At 43.4% G+C, this 22,829-nt stretch overlaps 1 protein-coding gene across 2 annotated transcripts in view; it reads right to left on the bottom strand.

Annotated features, from left to right (window-relative positions):
- RERE (arginine-glutamic acid dipeptide repeats) overlaps window positions 1-22,829 on the bottom strand; it is a 250,854-nt gene that overhangs the window by 194,584 nt on the left and 33,441 nt on the right. The gene's annotated exons all lie outside the window — the stretch shown is intronic.

Raw genomic sequence — 22,829 nt, 5'->3', positions numbered from 1 at the left:
TAATAACCTTGGGCTGCTCTTAACTCTTTTATACCAGTCTTAACTACAAGCACAGGCTAGGTCTCCAACCTGAAGCCAATTACAGTAGTCTAATATTAAACACACACGTTAGATGTGCTCTTCCTCACATGCTCTCATACAAACCAGCATACAAGATTACCTAAGAGCATTCAATTAATAAGCAGCAACTGCTAGATTAAAAAAAAATCCACTCCTGGCTCTGATCTCAAAGGAATAGCTTTATTATCAGGAAAGGGAAGTCTGATTTTCTGCTCCTTTGTTAGATTTCAATAGGAAATGGAGAAAATACAGTATGTTTTGACTGCTTGGAAGAGTAAATTCTACAGGGATCTGTTACTATGTCAAACTGTAAAAAAAAAAAGTCCCCAACCATAAGCGCTTGAATTGTATTGACTCTTATATTATGGCTCCATCATTTTCCTGTTGTCTTGTAATTTAACTGCCTGCTGAGGCCACTTTTAGTCATCAGTCACTGACTAAACCCAAGAAACTTCACAACACAAACAAAAATACAAACGGCTAAGTTCCCAGGTCCAACTTGCGCTTGGGTTGAAATACCTACTCCTCTCTGCTGGGTTTCTACAGCTTGCCAAGCAATATACGGGGGGGCACCCGCTGGCAAGAAGAGCAAGGCTGTGAATACCCCCCAGCCAGAGGCGATCACGTAGTGGTCCTGTTCTAGGTCAGTATCTAATCTAATCTGTCAACAGATTAGATTAACAGGCTGAAACCTCCCCAGTAAATACAGGACTTCAAACACCACCGTTTTTTAAGTTTTAGAACTTCTTACTGCCATCATCTTACCAGCTAGCTGAACAAGAAGCAAGGTGACAGAACCACGGATTAAATGATCCGGTTGTCAGCGACCAGGTTCCACGATCGCTGCTCGGGGACTGACTGCAAATCGGTCATCAGTTGGTGAGATAATTGTACAGTTTATTTTGCATATTCAGTAGGAGTATTACCATCTCCCTTGTTGTCTTATTAACTCTATCCCTGCCAGAACCAAGACACCAGTGTACCAGCTAAACTCTCTGCACTTTCTCCAGTTCCCAACAACAACACTCCAAACAGAGGCACTGATCTTCTAAAACAAGACTCACACACAAAACCTGACAACAATGCTCAAACTACTAAATGCTTTTAATTTTAAACATCTAAACAGAATAAAAGCTGATCAGACTCCGGATGCTGCTGAAACACTTATTGTCTATTAACAAAAATTCAGCTTTATTTCAAAAACAAGTCATTTTGATCTCTACAAAAATGCAAATTCACAAAGAAAACACTGCCAAAACCAAAGCATTTTTTTATTGCTAGTTTCAAGAAAATTCAAATCAGCACTTAAGCCAAAATTTATTACATGTTCCAAATTGGTGTTACAGAAGCAGCAATGTATCTGTATCAAGATCAGTCGGTTTTAACAAAAGATTTACCTATCATTCAGCTTTCTACAGTCAGCTCATTAAAAAAAAAGACTGGAAAATCTGCAAGTATCCGACTTTTTAAAACCAATCCTAATGCATTCCAGATTTGTTATTTCACACTGTATTGTCATCTTCTATGACAATGAAAGCAATCTCCATTTTCAGAGAAGCCTAATCAAACCAAATTTACTTTCAAAATTTGCCATTGCTTCCCAAGTGTACAGCTATGTTGTTAATGCTAAATTTACAGCCACCATTTCTTCTGCGCCGTTGCTAACATTAGAAAAAGCCTGAATTGCAAACCCACCATTATATATTAAAAAAACCCAACATGTGGTTATAAGAAAATCTACACATCACAATCAAATACTATTTATTCCAGTAGTAAAACGTTTATCCAATCACCAAGACCTTTTCTTGGCAAAACTTGACAAAAAAGTTTCCTAAATACGACCAGCTTGTTTTAATCATTTACATTTTTCAACACTATTTGTTCTCACTTTGTATCCAAAGGTCAGAACTCAAACCACTACCCTAGGCAAACTTTGGAATAAATATTATTTTTGCCCTTTCTTCTGGAAAGAATTTCACCTCTTAAGAAAGCTGAAGTCTAAAAACCAGATTTGCCTCTGATCCATTTAAAGATGCTTCACGACATTTTTTGTAAACAGAAAGCCAGCTCACAGGAAGTTTTATACTGGCCCCATCCTTTATTACTTAATTCAGAGTGTTACATCATTATAGGCTTTTGCTTTTTTTAGTAATAGAGAAATTTGTTCTGTGAGAAATAGACCAACATGAGACACAGTTAAACAAAGAGCAAGGCTAAGCAAGGTCCAGTTGACGCCACAGTTTGAATCACACCAACTGTGATTCCCGTTTCCCTGACACGGCCACTCTTCCCTACAATTCCCCTTCTGAAATTATCTTATTTCAGACACAGCAGAAAAGATTTGCACACCATCTACATGTTATTGGCTAGCAAATTTCTCTAAGACAAGGCCTGCCCATCTTAGTTGGGAATCTTCGTTCCATTGAATGCTTAGATCCATACTACGCTCAGCGACGCACGAGATCAGAAGACTGGAAGACCCTTCCCTCCCACACCAAAGCTGCTTTTGCTGCCCCTCGGACAGACCTGCTTCTAAAGCAACATCCAGTGCCCTGCACACACAGATGACAAACTTTGTTTAAAGGTTCACGCAATTGACTATCAACATTAGAGACTCGTATAAAGTAGTTTCCTGTTCTGGGCTACAGCGATGAAGATTCTACTTCTCTTATTTACCCTTAAAATGCAAAACAGAGCTACTCAGCATTCTTACAGTCATTTACTGATCTGAGTCTTACAGTCTAAATACACAAGGTTCAAAAGAAAAGAAATCGTTTAAAGCAAGAAGCAGACATCTTGGCAAAGACCTCACAGCTCACAAAAAATTAATAAAACTAATATGCAGGCTTGTTGACAGACCTGATCCCATCCATAAGCCACCGCTTTGGTAAAGCAGTCAAAGCTACTCTGTAGCCTCTCTAGAGATCAAAGTGCTGAGCATTTCCATCGGACACCGCAGGCTATACAGAATTTCTGCTTCCTAATGCCTGGAAAATGCTGCTAGCTCTATCCAATTGTCTGACTCTCTTAGCCACGGAGTCAAGCAAGCCAAGCCCCCAGCAACTATCGCACCCCTAAAAGAACTCTGAGGCACTTGCAACTTGGCTCCTGAATTGCTGTTGTTTTCTGCCTGGTGCATGCAGCTGAAGTAGAAGTTAAGCAGCCATGTCTGGCTGGGAAGAGTGGCAGGGCAAAATCAGGTTTCACTCCTGGCTCAGACACCCCTGCTTGGGGCACCAGGGTAACAACAGCCACCAGAAGGGCATGGCCAACAGCTGGGGGCTGTCACAACTCCAGTCCTCACGTTTTAATCCATTCATCTGTCAGAGCCTAGGCTAATGCTGCAAAGAAACAGCCTTAGTTTGAAAATCACTTGGCCAAAACAGCACTTCATTACAATCTCAACACATCATATCCATTTCTACACTCTGCCTTCATAACTGCTTTTTCACCAGTAACTGGATCTCAGGTGAAATATCATGTTATCTGTACATATCAACAAATTACAGAAATACCGTTTTTCAGCATTTTACAAACTACTTTTACTCCTAATTCAGCATACACAATATCAGCACAATCCCTCTATATCACTTCAAAGAGTCCCAGAAGAAGGAAAGGTCAACATATGCACACTGGCCTAACATTCCGAGCTGGCTCTATAAAGCTGTACATTCATTAAAGAATCCAAGGCATCTCTGCAAGCAACAACCTTCCTAAACACCTGCAGCACCCCATTACCAAGATGAAGCAGAGTACTGGAAGCATGGCTTTTTCTGTCTATAAACCTCAATCACACCAAATGCTACCAAGTCCTTAACTTAGGTCCTCAGCACGGAATTTGTGGACTATGAGCTGGATGTCAACCTGTATTTGCAGCTGATGCTAAAGTAACTCCAGTGAGTTTGTGGAGATCTGAGTATTTTTCACCTGCTGAAATTTGGCCCATTAAATCAAAATTTCAGCTATCTCGGTGCCAAAACGGAATGGCCTTATTTCTACACTTGCGAAGTGGTGGGGTTTTTTCCAGATAGAGTACAACAGCCCTTTAGGTGTTTTACCTACACATAGGTCAATCACCACAGCAGGAACATCGTACACAAGGCAAAAAAAATAAAAAAAAAAAATCACCGACCCTGTAAAATTAGAGAGCTAAGGGTTCCTTCTGGCTACTCTTAAGCCAAACAGTAAGTAGTGTAACCCCTCCAATCCAAAAAAACAAGGAGGTTTAGGATTAGTTTAACAGCAGCTTCTTATCTTTTCCACTTAAAAAAAAAAAAAATCAAAACAAAGCGCTCTTGCAGATGAGCTATTAACCACTCACGTCAGGAAACAAAAGCTCCATCTTGTCACCTTTAGATAAATAAAAGCGAGCAAAAGAGGGGTTGAGAGACACACCAAGAGATTCTCTACAACCTGTAGTGAAATTGCAAAGACGCTCCACCCATTCTGACAGAGCAGCTGTATATATCATTATGTTAATTAAAATTAAAGTCTCATCTACTTAGCATACAAGCAATCCACTGAACCTTAGTGACAAAAGGAAGGAACCATTTCCTCCGAGCGGCATAATCACACACAACTTTAACAAGTTGTCCGCTTACACCCAAGGCCACAGCACAAAGGAGACAGAACAGCATTTAACAAGCGGTCCTGGCTATTTTAAGTAAAACAAAGCACTATCAACTCTCAAACACACACAAAGGAAGTGGTAGGATAGATTACGTCAGCCCTTGCCTCAATTCATAAATCCCAACCGCAAAAGAGGACAAATTCTTAACTGCCTTTCTCTGGAAGGATGTTTGAAGCGAAGACATGCAGTTTATGTCTTAAAATACATTACTGAACAAGCCTCGCGGGTGCATCACCTTCAAACGGCCCTGGAGGTGGGATGGGGGCACTGGTGTAATCCCCACCACTGCTATCGCGCCTCCAGACCGAACCGCGTTGGAGAGCTGCCTGCCAAGCACGCAGGCTGCCAGAGCACACCGAGCCCTCCAGTGCTCCACGCTCAAAACCACCTTTCACTGGTCCCACAGATCTTTATAAAACGCTACTAAATTACAGGGTTGGAAAAACAAATACAAGCTTTTAAACGCTGCTCCCACACAATCCCCAAGTCGCTGGTGGGCATCTCCAGCGTCTGTCTGGTGACCCTCCCTGGGCACGGGCGCTCAGAAACGCGACTGCCCGCAAGAACAACAACTGACACAAACGCCGAGCTGGCTGCACGTCTGGAACTAATTGCCTGCAGATTAACGGCTTTACATTGGAACAGTGCTCGTCTGTTGGGTTTTAAACCCAGTCTACTTTAAACCGAGTTCCCAGAAGAAACATCTCGGTGGAGCATCTGAAACTACACCTCAGTGGATTTCTACCCTCCGCTCGCCTCTACTTCATGCCTAACGTTAATGTTAAGTTTTAAAAAAAACATTAAGCCGCCTTGTCAACTGCCGGTTTGGCCCCCAGGCAGCCAGCGCAGCCCGTACGGCTGCAGGGGGGGCAGCCAGCGCCCAGCCACATGGACCCCAGGGGAGCCGAAAACCAGGCCCAAAACAAAGCGGAGCTGGTTTCTTCCCCAGGAAACAGCGGCCAAGCGGGTCTCCCGTCGCTGGCTTAAAACACGACTAAACATAGCTAAAAAAAAAAAAGTTACACCACACACCGTACCAATTAGTACTTCAAAGGCGTTCCATTTTCCCAAGTGCACTGAAAAAGTACTTTCTTTCAGGATAAGGAAAATGCAATCCTTATCGCCTTATCTCATTTGTTTAAAAAAAAAAACCAAAACCACAAACAGAATTAAAACCACAGCACTCTGTTTAGCTTAACTGTTTATAATTAGAACCGAAGGGTGAAGCATTTGTGAGGGAAAGCAAACCCTGCGGTCTCCCAGCTCTCCAAACTTCCCGGGCCAGGAACAACCATCGCCTCGCCTACCAACTCGACCCAACCGTTCCCTGAAAGGAACCCAAAGGGGAAAAGAGAATGAAGTCAAAGCCCCGAGGGGTTACAGAGAATTCTGTCAAGCTTTCTCTCCATCCAGGTGTTTTCTGTGTTATCCTTGGCTCAGTAACAATTCGCCAACTTTAAGAGCAACCTCAATTTTCCTCTCGGAAACACGACGTGCCCGCCTACGGCACCCAAGCCGCCCAGTTAGCCCGGGCTGGAGACCCCCGCCGAAGCCCAGGGCCCCCCTCCCGCACCCCGCACCCTCGGGGCCTCCGCCAGCCCCCGGCACTCACCCGCTTCCCGGGCTCCGCCGCTCCCCAGGCGCCGGGCGAGCACCACCCGTCCGCGCTCCCCGCGGCTGTCGCGACCGGACCCCCAACCCCGCGGCTGTTCCTCCTCCGGAGCCCGCCGCGGCGGGCGGGGGTGCCGGGCAGAGGGCGGCTGGTGAACAAAAGGAGGCCCCTCCGCCGAGCCGAGCAGCCGGGCCGGGGTGCGGAGCGGCCGTCGGAGTCAGCGGCGTCTCCCGGGCCCGCCGCCCCCCCCCCTGCAGCGCGGCCGCCGCCACACGCCGGGCCCGCCGGGCCCCGCCCCGCCCCGGCAGGAGGAAAACCCGGCGCGGAACCCCGCCCGGCCCGGCGCGGGCAGGCGGAGGGAGACCCCCGCTCCTCCCCTCCCCGCCGAGCCGGAACCGGGCGCCCGGTGATTGACGGCAGCTCCTCAGCAGCGCGGTCCGCTCGGTGCGGGCGCGGTAGGGAGGCGGCGAGGCCGGGTAGCCCCCCCTCCGTCCCTTCGCCCGGAACGGACGGGGGGGGACGCGCCCCCGGCTCACCGGGGCCCGGGAGGGACAGGAGCGGCACCCGGCCGGTGTCACACCGAGCGACACCTCCACGCGAGGGCTGGGGTGCCATTAGCGAGCCATTTTGTGTGAAATCCTTCCTGCGGCGTCCGGCCCTCCCCCCCCTTAGAAACAGAAATTCGCCTGCTCAGCAAAACAGGTTCCTTTTAATGCCTTTCAGCTGGCAGTTTGTTTAAATAAGGAATATTTATCTCTTACTGCGTGTCTCCATGCAAACCTGGAACTTGTCTGAATCTCGGATGTCTTGCACTGGTCTCTAACACCACAACCACCACCTTTCAGCTGCGAGGACCAACTTCATTTTGGAGCAAAGCTTTGCTGTTTCCCTTGCGGAATAAGATGCAGAACAAGTCATCTACATCATCCATCACCCGAGGGCAACGCACACTTCTTCCCTGCCAAGCAAGCCATTTCCTAGCCACGCAGTAGCATTTTGCCTATAAAAGAAGGGAGTACACCTTCTCAGCACTGGTTTTACAAAGCCAAGTTAAAAAAAAAAAAGTTAATGAAGGTTCACAGACCTCATTAATTAAAGCAACACCCTCAAGTACTGTCTGCTAACTTGCTCTTTCCACATGCTGTTAATTACTTGTAGTTGTGTAGTTTCCCTCTATTTATCCATAGATATTTCTACCTCGTTGCATACCACAGCACAGGAGTCCTTCAGGAGATAAAGATCCCACTTCAAAATCTATTCTGTACTTTCCAGAAATAGCTACCTAAAACCACTCACACAGCTGAAGTCGCCGATTAATTCTAATGCCCTTGCCACGTCGCACGACTGCTCTGATCAATACAGACTGGAGATGGGACGCAGCACAAGCTTCGCTCCCGCAGTAGTCATCGTGCAGCAGCGTCTGAACTGGAGCCTATCTTCGGAAGAACTGGTTCAAAATCAGCTTTGTAACCAAGTAGCCGTGAGACGGCTCCAAACCCGCCAGAGCTGAAATTCAATCCCGAAGTCAGCACAAAGCGACCACATTGCATCCATCCTCACTTCAGTTCAGTCAAACGTGGCCTGACACCTGGCAAAGCACAGAAAGGAACTCACTGCTCCAGCGTGTATTTAAATCACTGTTTGCTTCTATCCACTTCCAAAAGAGCTTTCCAGCAGTAAATTAATCCAGGCCAAGTTCCACTTATTTGAAAAATACCCTGTTTGATGGTATTTGTTCAAACACACTTTATCCCTTTAGGACAGACGACCCAGCTAGCTTGGGCCACAAATCTTAGAAGTCAGTATATAGTGGAAAAATGCAAACTTAAAAAAAGTGTATCAGTAGAATTTTTTGTATCCCATTAGAATCAAAGTTGTTCAAACAGTGCAGAGTACAGCATCCAGCAGTCTGAACGCAGCAACAGATCTAGAGAGTATTCTTGAATCTCCGAAACCATCCTGCAAATGCAAGGCAAACCAACTTCAGAATTCAGCAATGCGGTAGAAGGCAGCGAAATCGTCTGAAGTCCCATCTGGTTTTATACAGCATATTGGAGATTCCTGAATGAACAGAACAGCTACAGAATTCAATCACTGACATCAGAAACAACTGAACTTTCACTAATTGGCTTTCCTATGAGATATGGAGATCTGCCCCCATTTCACAGACTAAAATGAACAACCATGCACAGAACACAGCCTCAAGCTCCATTTTGCAATAGGGACATTTTATCCTCTCTTTTGGAAATGGATTACAAGAGATGAAAAATCTTTCCTTGGTCGGGAAATACACCTTTGCTAGTCACAGCATTATAAACTTACAACAGCTTTTCTTTTAAAATCAACACTATAAGCATGCATGTCTGAAAAACGGGGGGGGGGGGGGGGGGGGGGGGGGCGGGGCAAGAGTTAATACATACACAAAACCCATCAGGGCTACTCAAGCAAAACCTCCACAAGGGTTAAGCCGACACACCGCAGAGAATGAGACCTGCGGCGGGCTCGAGCGGAGATTCACCGAGTGGCGGCTGCGGAACAACTGCTACCAGAGCTCGAACGACATGTTGTCGCGTTCGGCCCAGTGTGCATCACTATCTGGTGTCACACAATGAAATAAAGCTCAACTCCACCGCACGCAAAATCCAGCCCAGTTTTCCTGGCAGCCTCCATTTATCCCCCCCCCCATCACGCTGGGTACCATTAACAGATAATGAACTGAGACAAGGGATGCAGTTACAGCAAAGCACTCCGCACCCTACAGGCCTAAGCACGCAGCCAAGGGAGCCCATACCTGACTCTATGATAAACATTGTAATTAAATAGAACACCTAGTTGAAGAAACATTAAGGTTGTGACAATAAACAACAGAAGCTGGTAATCTGAAAAAAAAATAAGGCTTGACTTGCTGTCAGTGATTCCTGACATTGCTTAAAGGCACGGACACACGCCCCCAGGTACACCGTCTCTCCGTACAGCTAAGAACTGGCAAACACCCGTTAACTCGCAGTTTTCGGTGTTCAGCGCTTTCTGTGAAGGCTGTAACACTTTGTACACCGTACCTACGCACTCCAGCTTGTGGAAGATTGAGCACCGAGAAGTGACAGACAGTGTATCTTCAAAGGGCTGTAAAATGTGCTGCCTTCTAGACATACTACTCATAAACACAAATGATTGATAACCTCGCACAAGAGTCCCACGTATTTGAAGAATATTAAATACAGACATATGAATTCAAAGAATATTAATACAGAGCTATTCCCTCCAAGCCACAAGACCTATCGATCAGCAGCATTCTCCGCTTCTTCCGACAGAATTAGCCATCAAGTACACATAAACATTTCAGCCACTAGAAAAACTGCTCCAAAGGACCAAATTCAGGTCTACCAGACATGTATACACTTGAAACACAAACCAACCGTGAACAGACTTCATGAAATTATACAGATTATATGGGTAAATTGACTTCTGGTTTTTTAAAGAGACATCCAAGACGAAGAGGTCCCACCAACACTTCAAAGCAGCACACTGAAGTCATGCAGTTAACTCATCGAGTTCCTTTTTTGCAGGCAGGTTCAAGTACACTCTCCGGCTTGCACAAACTGTACAAAAAGAAGGCTTCAACTTACTTGGAAGAATGCGGGGAGATGGGATCACGGCAAGTGTTTTCTGAAAGCCAGTATAACGCTACTTCCCAGCTCAGGCAAGCAACAAGTCTAACACACCAAACCCCTGCTAAGCTGAACCTATTTTTAAAATGGGACTTAACACTGTCCCCAGAGCTTCACAGAATCAAGCTCTCCCTTCGGATTTGGTGTTGGGCAGGGGAGAAGAGGAAGGGAGTAGGCTCAAGGAGAACACACAAACAGCTTAATAACATTGTCACGGCAGTGTTTTTCTGGTGTGTCACTTAATTCCAGTCCTCATCATAAGCTTCCCTTTCAGTGTCCGTGCACATATTCCCAGCCAAAATAACAACGATAGTGCCAGTAAAACAAAAAGCCTGAAGCAGATGCAGTTGAAGCTGCAAGCATGCTGGAGAACTCCCGAGGCCAACGGTCAACTGAAGATTCCTCAGCAGAGGAGAGCAAAAGCCGGCTGGGTTACCAGCACAAAGGGTCACCTCTCAACTGCTCCGAACAGGAGCACTGAATGTTTGTTACCCTCCCTGTTTGTTTGCAGTTCAACATCAAAGCTCTAGGCTCTACCTATTCCAAACACAAAACCTTTGGTCAGGGTAGAGGTGATGTTCTCTTCCTTTGCAAATAATGCGCTGTTTTATTAGTATAAACACAGCTGAGAATAAATGATGCTCAGCTCTTGACAAGACAGTTACTACCCTCTGCACACCAATCGCTTCAAACCTGCTCGAAGCAGGCAAAGTCTTGTCTACACTTGCAGATCCGTGAGCACCTGTGAACACACAGCAGGAAACACACACCGAGTTCTAAGCAGCTTCCTGCCCCAGCACCAATTCACCTACAGCTTGCTCCACGGTTATACGAGGGCCCTTTTCCACACTACTAAAACGTCATCTCTAAGAGGAAATTCAGTGCAGTGTTGTTATTGCTTCAACATAATCATTGTTATTGCTTCAACACAATCAAAAGGCCATTTCATCCTCTAATCCAAGCCTGCCTACGGAGACTGTAAACTCCGCACCCGGTTAAACACCATCAGATTCCACTCCACTTCCATATACAGCAGGCAGCAGCTCTTAAAAATCAGCACGTGAGGAGTTATTTTAATTTAGTGTGCAACTGCTGCAATTTGGATCTACCATTTCCTTGCCTCTCTCAAAACCCCAAGGGAACCTGTACCCTTTATAGACCAAGAACCTTCAGAGGTTTGGCTTTTTCTGTTGGGTTGGATTTAGTTTCTTTGGTTTTGGTGGGGGGTTTTTTTAGCTGTTTGTTTCTGTTTGCAGTGAGGGTTGGTCTTCCCCCCTCAAGCCTGCAGGAACACAGCATCTAGCCTGGAACCTGCTAAACCAAACTATTAACACTATCACGCATTTTGTGGTTCAAGAACCATGACTCCTTTTCTGTACTTACATGGTGTTCAGGTTTATATTTCAGAAGACCTCCAGTCAAGCTGCAAGCCCTTAGAGGTTGCTATTGAAGGCTGACACCACATGAATATTCTGGGAGAGGAGCACCCTATCAAAGAAGTCTGAGGAACTTCCATGTAATTTTAAGCACTCTTAGGCCCAAGGCTCCCGGGCACGGCCCTTGCTGTAACTGCCACCACCAACTGCCACCACCAACTGCCACCACCAACTGCCACCACCAACTGCTGCCCAGCAAGAGAGGCACGAGTCTCAAGAGCAATGTACATGTGCACACAGAAATCCTCCAAAGAAAAAAATTAAATAAATGCCAAGACCTGTGCACTGGTGGTACTTATTGCTTGTTGTTAGGTAAAAACACAAGTTATCAAGGTTTCCTTCGCAGCCCACCCAGAACCTGCGACACAGCCAAAAAATTACTGTTCATATAGTCACTGCATCGCTTGGCTGAAGAATGAGGCTAGAGACTTCAAGGATATAAAATCCTGCCTAACTTCATTCTACAGGTCTTCAGAAGAAATCCAGTAGGTTATTTTTGTACAGCATCTCTGGATGCACGCAGCATTTCTGTCACAGTAGGGAAGAAAAAACAGAAGTTGCCCCCCCGGGGAGCTGTGAAGACTAAGGCAATTCCCATGCTAGCACATGAAATGTCAGGATTTTACAGGAAGGCCCAGCTTGGTAAGTGTTGGGGAAAGGGGGCCGGGGAGACCCCCAACAGAAAACCCGCCCAAACCCAAACCGATATGGCCCAGCCCAGGAGGAGTTGGATCTCAAGTCCCCATACGAGTAAGTGAATGTTCACAGTCGGGTCAATCCATACCCTTCTCCCTATTCTCCCCCCTCCAAACGATGAAGACTCCATTCTGCCAGCTATACAAACCGCTGGAACCAGACTTCAGTGGGCCTAACAAAAAGCCCAAGAAAAAAAGAAAACAACAAACATGAGGCAGAGAAGGGGAGACAGCATTTTTTAATGACAGTTAAAATGCAATTCAAGACCAATGCTCTAAAGTAGCTGCACCTCAAAAAGGAGAAAGCTCAGCCAGAAGGACAGTATGCTTTTGGGGGAGGAGCACACAAAGAAAGATGAACAAGCTGAGGACTGCAGCAGCTTGGCGAGACTTTAAAATAAAAGCTTTTCTGTTCATAGGTAAGTATGCAAGTACAAAGTGTAAGCTCAGCTGGGATACAGCGACCAAGCTGCTAGGGAACAAGCAGCAAGCCAAGCAACTCGAACCCCAGCTACAGCTTTCCTATCTGAAATCAAACCAAACCAGGCAAGACAAATTTCAGCAAAAAAGTTCATGTCTGCTAAACACAGAAATCACTTCCCTCCCATTCCCTCCACTGTTTCTTCTTTGGTTTGTCTCCTTGTCCCCGTAGGGACCAATATTTCAATGCAAAAATGTTCTTGTAGAAAAACCCTGCCCTGGGAAGCTCCAAATTACAGAATGGTGCATTGTAAGCCAAGAATATTAAAACAAAATCCAGCTATGTCTGCCAGATTTTATGGTACTTAAGGCAAGACATCAACCTGTTCAGCAGCTTCTTGAATTTAACAAAGTGATACGCACAATTTATTTTAGAAGGTATCATCTTGAAACAGGAAAAAATCCAAATATTTCTCAAGAAAAAAAAACATATTTCAAAGGAAAATTTTACATACTTGAACATTGACTAATCCGATTTACACACCCCCACCCGGATACTAGTTCTCAGCTGTATATAGAAGAGCAAACAAAATAAAACTCTCAATAGTTAGATGGGGCAGGGCTGAAGGAAGGGAGGGGCAAGGCTGAAGAAAAGGAGGGAAGGAAGAAGCAAATGCATCTTATTCAACTTTTATCAAAGCAATTGTAAAACAATGGAAGTCTGCCTGTTCTTCCCTCCACTCTCAAGTAACTTTGGGAACGGAAAATTTGATACCTCTATCAACAGCCTGCGGTATGTTTAAACTAGTATAATATAAAGCATGCTCATACTCACAAGCTAAAGGAAATGACTGCCAAATGCTTCCTTTACAATCTTCTTTCCAGAAGAAGATAGATTCTTTACCAAGAGATTTTTCTCAACACACAAAGTATAGCAGCAATTGAACTAACAGACATGTAAAATTTGCAATGGATTTACGGTCTTTTATTGAAATCACAGCAGAGATAGGGAAGGTGACTACAGCTCATACTTTTTTAGCACAGTAATCACTTTCACATTCAAAGGCTTCAGAAAATTCAACAGACTTTTTTTTTTTTTTTCAAGTGACAACAACCACAGGATGTGACCATACCTATAACAATCTTTCCCTCCAGACAGGGAGATAAGCTCTAAAAACAGGAAGTTTCTGCTATAATCTTGAACAAAATGTTAGCAGTCTGAAGCCACACGACGGCAGTTCAGTTACATGGGGAAGAAACTCTCGATTTCCCCCAGCTATGGGATACCTAGTGTATAAAACTAATTCAGGCATTGCTCCACTGCACCATCACAGAATCCCCCAAAACACAGAACAGTGTGAAGGTTCTTGTTTTATTATTCCTCTTCTCCTTGTCCCTCCACAAATTCGTAACAGCAAGCAAACAAGACGGCTTCCATCTCGTAGAAAAAAAAATAAGTGTTTTATGTCAAAAACTGATACTTTCCCATATGCATGTGCATCTGTTTCTTAACAGCCTTGAAAAAATATATATACCGGGGTAAGAATTGCAACCACGTGTTCGGCATGTATCTGTCCTGGCTATGCTACAGCGTATTATACTTAAGAAACCAGACCTCTATCCTTCTGAGAAAGGTCTCTCTACACTTCGAAAGACTTGATAAAGAGATACATTCAAAAGTGTAGTGCTCAGAGTGCAACATGACCTTCCTTAAACCACGCAAATTATGTAAGTAGTTTGCTGGACTTCAGCTTATTTTGACTTGTTTTTCAAACAGATCAGGATTTACTGATGTAGGAACATCTTTCACACATCAGTCTTCAACCACCTACACAGAAGCTTTAAATGAACGAAAAGGAAGCAGCAGATTTTTGATAGCTACTATCAACCAATTAACAGTCAAAAAGGCTTTTCATAACTGGTTTCACAATATTTCCCACGCTGTAGATGAAGACGTGGCAATAGCTAAGCACGGTTTACATTAGCTTATCAAACACTCTCTCAAAAAAATGGATCCTGCTGTATATTTTAGCATAAATCAGTTCTGTGCTACTTAGCAAAACGTGCATTGTTTCCACATCAGGATTTAACATAAAACCACACTAAAGGCTTAAAAATCCCATTCATGTGCCTATATTCCGACTCTGAACTTCCTTCAAAACTCTCAAGTAAAACACACTAGTCGTCACTACATTCACCTTGGTGTCATATGTAACTCAGGTACCACAGAAACTCAAAAGTGAATTTACTATTTTTAGGAAGGCTGGGCTGGCAACACACCAGTTTTTTCCGGACACTGTTCCCTCAATGCCCTATCAGAACGAGAATTTAATGTCAAAGGAATCCCAGGTCTCCTATATAGTTGTCTCTTCTTGCGATATGGAGAGAAGACACAGCAACCCACGAAAACCAAGACAGAAAAACTTAAAATAAATAATCGCCATCAGAACTGGGCAATCAAATAATTTCAAGGCAACACAGTAACAGGGATATGCGAGAGCTATTTATGTCATTTCTTCAAAGTACTTGCAGAGAACTGTAGAATATCGGAGCATCCTTCCCTCCTATCCTAAACTGCGTTCCAGACATTACCTCTTTGCCTGCAGAGTGCAAATCAAGACCTAACCGAAACACATGCACAAAGGGACCATTCCATAAAACAAACATTCATTTACAAGAATTTTTGCATGTTCCACGTAAAATTTACATGAAAAGCAAATATTCCTGGACAAGAATAAGGCAGGAGTTGCAGACGATACGAGGCAAGTTTCCAGCGTAAGACTAAACGAACAGCTTTAAAGCCACTGCACTAACAGACAAGAAACCTCTTCCAACAGGAAGGGCTCAAGAGCAACCAGGGACCATTTTTTCACCAGGTGACATGGTCAAGCTGCAGTATGCCATCTAGTGTCAGACTCCTAAAAGAAATCTTATAAACCTCAGCAAAACACTGTAAATTCAAGTGAGCCACAAAGACCACGCGGAGACTTGACACTGTCATTGCAAATTTTCACTCTTCGGTTTTCCGCTCAGGTGCTGACAGCAGCCCAGCTAACAGCATTCAGGAAAAACCCATAACGCACAAAGTTCAGCAACATCACAGGAAGTTCTGCAACACGTTTGGTTCCCACTCCAGCTAACAATTCCATGTACTAATTAAGACATGAACTAAAAACCAACAAAACCAGTGTGCAAAGTGCACAAAACCCGAGAGGCACACACGCAGGTCTTCTGACACGTGATACATAAAGCCTTCAAGGTGTTCTTTGTTCGGTCTGTGAGCTCTTACCTCAGTCTCTTCTGACCACAACGTCTAGGCTTTGGCAAGATGACTGACAGAAACTGCTGAATCGTCAGGTTAGTGTTTTATCAGAAAAAAGTATACCTGTACACCGCATGAGTTCATTAATAATCCATTAATAAGACTTGTGTTAAAGCTTGGTAGGAAACTTTCTTATGAAAGAACAGCTGCTTGTTTGCTTTTTAGGATCTGAGCCTGCCAAGGGTGGCATACCAAGAGGTGAAAACATAATTTAAAGGTTACACTTAGTTTCAATTTCCCTAACGTAGCCATCATGACGCAGTCACAGACCACATGCTACGTTATCCGCTTTGTTCCGCTTTATCATCTCCAGTCATCAAGTTTCGGAACGAAACTTCTCAAATCAGGCGTCTGCAATAGCACACGCACATGGAACTCCACACTCCCATAGCCAGGCACGGGCAGCAAGCAGACCTCGTGCCCTCCCCTGGAACACGGATGAAAGGGTCCCACTGCACAGGTCTGACGGCCACGAGGACGCTGGCGCGTAGCACAAGTCACGGCTGTAAAATATTAAGCAGGGAATTGTCAGGAGTGAACTAACAGGAAAAAAAAAAAATCAACTAAATAAAGTTTAGAGAAGGGGGGGAACTGGACAGCTAACTAATTAGAATCAAAGCCTGTGTTTTCAGGCTCATTTGTAAAGCACAGTTGTTAACAGTGGTTAAATATTAAGTGAATGCAATTTCAAGAAAGCAACATGCAGCATACTCCGTAGCCTCCCTGTACAGGCCTGTGAGCAAGCACTGCTCAGGCCGTTACCCAATTTACAGCGTTACAAGACATCAATTCCAACCCCAGCACCACCTGCATTTTTCCAAAGGAGTGGGCAACAAAACACGCTGTTGTCATTCCCCTTGCTACTTCTTTCTCAGTGAAATCTCCACTTTGGTTTACCAATAACCAGATATGCCACAGATGTATTTTAAATAAGCACATCTCACTGGACAAACGAGGTCAAGAACAAGCCTGACAACCCTGTTTGATTCAGTTCTTGGAAAGAAAAGACAGAGTGCCTTTCATGGCTTCCACTACAAAGAAACCCATAATTAAACCTCTTTTCTGTCAGTTCATCCAAAGATTGAAGATATATACGGGGGGTGGTGTTTAAAAGGAAAGACTGAAATTGCATAGCTCCCACGAATATCACCGTCTCCATTTCAGATTAAAATTTGTACTACATTCCCTCCGTTAGTCCGATTTTAGGTAGGAAGCACTGCGTTTCGCTCATTAGTTTCAGAGCTTGGGTGGCAGTGTTTGATTTGCTTGGGGGTTTGTTGATTTGGGGGGGGGTTTAATCACCTTTAAGATGGCTCTCTGTTGATTAAACCATTTTCATCCTTCAACGAGTTTGATTCCTATTAGCTCACACTGTAGAGAAGACATTGATTTTTACTGTGGTCAGGATCAAGAGAAGTAACAGCTTTTCCAATTAAGCAACTGCTCACCATGTTATGTAGAAAAATATGTCCACAGCAATAACGTGCGAGTGTCCAAAGCACTCTTCAATGCTAACAAAAGCTAACAGACATGCTTGTAATAACTTTAACCTTTACCTTAAGAAAGGAGGAAAACTCCACGCAATACAGACAGCTCAGCTCCTGTTAACTCTGCTGATAAGAAGCTGTAACACTGAGAAAGGCTCAAAATTACAGACAACTCCTCTTCCAGCTCTGAATTACCATCATTATACCACACAAATCACCACACTGGGCTTCAGCCTACTAAAATAGATATCACAATCAGAAATGGTCTAGTATGCTGCTGCTTCTCCTCTCAAAGAAGCTTTTACACCAAACAAATCTACACAGTTCTTGCATTATAGCCTTTCAGAGTTGCACTGTAAATCAAATATTTTATTTCACAGGCTGAAGCTATTCCCACATTTAATAACTGACATGGGAGACAAGTTTTAATCTCCATCAGGCTGACACAATTACTATCCTCATCACCACTCAAGTCAGAGGTAAAAATTATGAGATTTGTATTACCTGATTGTATTTTCAGGGGGAAACAGATACATTTTTCCAGAGGAAAAAGGCAAAGTATATTCAGTACAACAAAAGAGGAGAGCCCGAACAACCATACTCCCTAATTTGGCATGTACCAGAATGACCAGGCATTCCCAGCAGTCAAGACATGACTTTCTTTTAAGCTATAAAAGAAACGCATAATTCTTGCCACAGACCAGCAAAGAGAAGCGAAATCTGAACAAGACACTATATTTGCAGATCTAAATATTCTCCAACTAAGAACTTGAGCTACAGCTTTCGATAGGACCTTAAACAACTTGGGGACTTTTTTAGTCATTAAGAAAACCATTCTCATGCTCAGAGGAAAATCTATTGGAAAGCTACCTGAATAAAGCGACCTGGAAGTCTGTCCTGTTTCTACGCAATTATTGCCAATGCTGTGTTTTCAAGGTTTTAAAATACTTGTTAAAAGCAGGTCAACCTTTAATTTAGGAAGTTACTCTAACAACAAGAGCCACAACTGAGAACAGCAATGCCTAAACTCTCCCTAAAACACTACCGACAACACTCTGCCTTGGTCACCTGCAGCCGGGCCATGGATATACAACCCTACCGCAACTGCCAAAACTGGCAGGAGTTCATGTGGAATCTGCTGCCCCACGCTGCAGCCCAGCACCAAGCACCTAAGGACCACCAGCGCTTGGAGGCTCCGCAACCTCTAACCAGGAAACGCCATCCCAAGGACAGTTACTGAGCTGCTTGGGAAAGGATCGCCAGACTGGATGGAAACGTAAGAAAAAGAGGAAAGTGTTACAGGGACAGTTATAAAGAACAGAAAAAAATCCCCCAGTGAAATTTGTACATTATTACATGTTTTGCTGCCAGTTATTACTAGCCACCAGAAAGAAATATTAAAAATCACAACAGGTCAAGATACTGCTCCTTTCTCTTTGAATATATTGAAGAAAAAATGCAGTGTTTGACCTCCTGTCCAAAAAAGGAAGAAAATAGCATCAGGTTTGGACCATTCATCCTTTTATTTCTGCTCTATAAAGGCCTGAAAACATACTTCAAACATCCAAATTATTGAAGTCAACACGAAAACAATAGGCAGGATGCTCGAGCTCATCCGTGTTTTGGAAGCCTTGTGAAGGAATCCCCCCAGAGCTAAATAATTAAAACGCATCTTCCAGAGTAACTCTCCAGGCCAAACCAATATCCACGCTTCCGATACACTGAGAGGCCACATGGGGTGAGAAAGACAGAAGGAATGCACAGCGACTTTTATTGCCTTTCTTCAGCGAAACGTCATCTTCGCACGTTAAAGAACGGGCAGGAGACGGCTCCATTGATTCAGAGTGCCCTCTACAGTCAGCTCCTTATTAATGATATCAAACATCAACACCCTCATTCACTGATGGAAGAATTCATACCACTGCTATCTGCAGGTTTCTAAAAACCAGCAGTATTTTACCAGAAAATCAGGTAGCAAACTCATATATCAGTAAACACAACAGCATTTTTCAGACATCAGGGGATAAATGTATTAATTTCTAAATTTACATACAGTGTGTGCGTGTATACACTTCTCTCTCTATATATATGTATGTATCTCTACCTATCAGTTGCACACTCACCACAATCCCAGCTGGGAAGAGGGGCGAGTGAAGCGGAGGTGGAGCCGTGTCTCACTGCATGAAGCAATTCTTGCAGTTCTGAACAACTATCGAGGTATTTAAGCAGGTTGTTGGTAACTCTGTGACAGCAGACAAGCGAACTTTCTCAGAGTTTCACTTGGGAAGGCGTGTTGCTTTTACTACACAGAGGGCAGCTTTCCCAAGAGTACAGCATCCACAGGAACAATGTCACACCTGTAGAATTGTACAGTTTTCCTATAACGAGTGTTGAAGACAGTTCCTCGTCTTTTAAATATCTCTGAACAACAACCGACATCATGCAGCAAAGCTGCTTATTCGGTACACGTGTGCACTTGCACCTTTTCTTCCACCTACTACTAATACTTGGATAAGCTTACTTCCCCTCTCCACTGTCTCCCTGAAGAAAAATGTCTTTTTTTCCTCTGAAATACCAATGCCCAGAGGGAGTTATTCCATTAGGTTGCATTAAAAAAAAAAAAAAAACCCCACACCAAAAAAAAACCCACAAAAAAACACACCTGAAAGAACTGTGAAAAAACCACATTTTAATAGTAACCAAACTTCAAAATCTTCCAGGCTGGAAAGTCTCATTTTCAAATTCCTCTCACAAACTTCCATACCCAACTGCCCTAAGTGAGACCACGATGTTGCAACATTCTTCCCCGTTTCTCCCCTGAAGATACCTTCCCTCATAGGTGAGGCAGCTTGCAGCTAGTTTCACCTCTGACGAATTTTCCTACCCATCAAAATTTAATGGAGGGTGGGAAATAATGGCAAACAGAACCGTACTGTAGTCACCAAGCCCATTTTGTCAAGCCCATTTTGTCATTAAGAAACCTGTCAGAGAACAGGAAAAGCTTATTTTTTCCTTATGTTGGAGTCAGTACCTCTCTTCTTTTTACTTCCTGTCCCAGTTTTGTGGGAACACCAGAGTTTTTTGCAACAGTAATGTCTCCTATATCCTCAGATCCACAACCCAAAATAAGTTATATAAGTTTTTTTGTAAACAAAAAAAAAAAACCCCAAGATGCTTAGCTAAAAAGATCTTGAAGTTTTTATGTCCTATGCCTGTTAATCATCAGCCTCTCTACAGGTTATCTAAAAAAAACGTTCATGCTGGGCAGAGAACCCCATGATCTTTCCCACTGACAGGCACAAAATTAAAAACACAAAATCAGTGTTTTAAAGGAACACAGCCTAGCACATGCCCCTTTGTACGAATTTCAGTAAGTCAACAATTCGAAGTGGTTTAACTCTCGGAATCACATAAAGTATAAGTCAATCCTAGACAATGCAACTGTTTTTAGTATTTACGTTTCACCACTTAAAAGATGCAGGTCCTTTTACCCTTCTCAGCCTTAATGGTGGCACTAATTGTGATCTCCAAAAGCACTGAAAAATTCATAGAAGCCTACACCATCTAACAAAGACGATACCATCTAACATGAGACGAGCTGCTTATCTGAAACCTCAAGGCCATGAGCATCTTGATCTCCTCTTCCCTAAGAAACTCCTAAATGTTTTTTCCTCTGTGTATCAGGTGACTCTTGCATACTCTTATAAGACCTAAGCAGCATTAAATCCTTTGATTTTATCAAGTTATGCATGTGTCCATGTCAAAATTGTTCTTTCTTCAGACAGGAAAGTTGAATAGGCATCCTACCATTCCTACAACAGGATATATCAATCACAACATATTAATAGATCCTCCCATTACTAGCCCCATACCGCTGGCCACTCTAGCTGCCTCTCCCATCGTGATGTGAATAAAGCTATGTAAGTATTCAGGTAAACATTAAAATGTTACGGGAAAAAAAGTCTCCCTGAAATTTGTCCTACCAATGTGCCAGTCGCAAAATAAGACACTACCTCTGATTGAACTACAAGGCTGTTAAAGAAAACTGCCACTTCTGTCACTTTGAAGGAGAATTAACCGGCTCACGTTGAATACAAACGGAGTTTTGTTTTCAAAGACTTCATTGGGCAGCTTTCTACTAAAGCGAAGAAGGATGTTGTTCTTTCTCTGGTTTGATTTTTTGTTTTGTTTTGTTTTTTTTATCAGGCCATCTATGGATTGCAGGAGCCATTCTTGATCTGTTTTAACATCGGTCATGTCTGTAAGATTACCTCACAGTGATAAGAATCAGAGTCTTTAATTATTATAAGTGAAATATTTTAAGTCATAGGATTTCAGTTAATTAAAAATCCACTTAGCTATCAAACTACTATTAAAAGACCTATTTCAACCTCAAATAAGGATAAGTTACTGCCATGTGGAAATAGATCATTAAATTCACGCTCATTGATTATAAATTTTTTGCTTAAAGCAGGTGCTTGCAAAGGATAACACTGACACAAGACAGGAGCTATGCAAAGAGCATCTAATAACTAACTACTGATCAATTCAATTATTAGCAACGCATTTCATCCAAATCTGAGCCCCCGAGAGGAGAAAAAAAAGAAACAGAAAAAAAACAGACTGCAGAATTTAATGATGTCTTTTTGTTTTAATCCTGCAACTTAAGCAGACTCGCAACTGATGACAGAGAATAGTGAACAAGCTCCACAGTGCAAGCCATTTCGAGTGAGCTGTGAAGGCAACCTAAGTTCCTAACCAAGCAGGAGGAAGGCGTCTCCCTCACCCCCACCACCTCCTCGCCGTCATTCTCCAGTCTGAGGGCCACATTTTCTACTACAGGAAAGCCAGTAAACATACAAGGTCCTGCTCTTGAGCTTTACACTCACCTACCTCATACTGGAGACCTATCTTCTGTTTCAGAAAATCTATGATTATCCTTCTAATCTTTCTTGAAGAGGATATTCATCTTTCGTCTAAGGGGATTCAAAAAGATCTCGAGGACCCTGCTTTTGGACACAGGCAGTAACTGTAAGAACTCCAAGGCTATCTTCAAACAATCATTTCCTTCAAAGTAAACTATAGGAGAAACGAGGAGTTAAAACAAAGGTATTCATTTTTAAACAAGTTCAACATAAAGGCAAAGAGGCAGAAGGAAACCGTTTGTCTCTCCAACACACTAAGTCATTGCCAGGAAAATAAAGATTTAGGAAAAAAAGAGTCAGAAAAATTTTTTGCAATATGAACAAGCAGAAACTCCAGCCTTCAGCAAGGCTACGATGAGCTTCCATCACAAAGTATCTTTCAAAGACACCTCTTGCAAGAGAAATGTTCAAACTGACAGCTGCTCTTGCAATTGCCTAACAAATACAAGTCAAATACTTATCAGCCACAACAGCTATTTCATAGCTAACAAAACCAGGCTAGGCTACTTGGACTGCAAAACAAACACCACTCAGATACCCCCAGCACATTCAGTGTTATTTAGAGATCAAGCTA

Source organism: Opisthocomus hoazin, chromosome 16 (assembly GCF_030867145.1).
Source record: "Opisthocomus hoazin isolate bOpiHoa1 chromosome 16, bOpiHoa1.hap1, whole genome shotgun sequence".
NCBI lineage: Eukaryota > Metazoa > Chordata > Aves > Opisthocomiformes > Opisthocomidae > Opisthocomus > Opisthocomus hoazin.
Note: the sequence above shows the minus strand (reverse complement) of the source record. Positions and strands in the feature narration are given on the sequence as shown.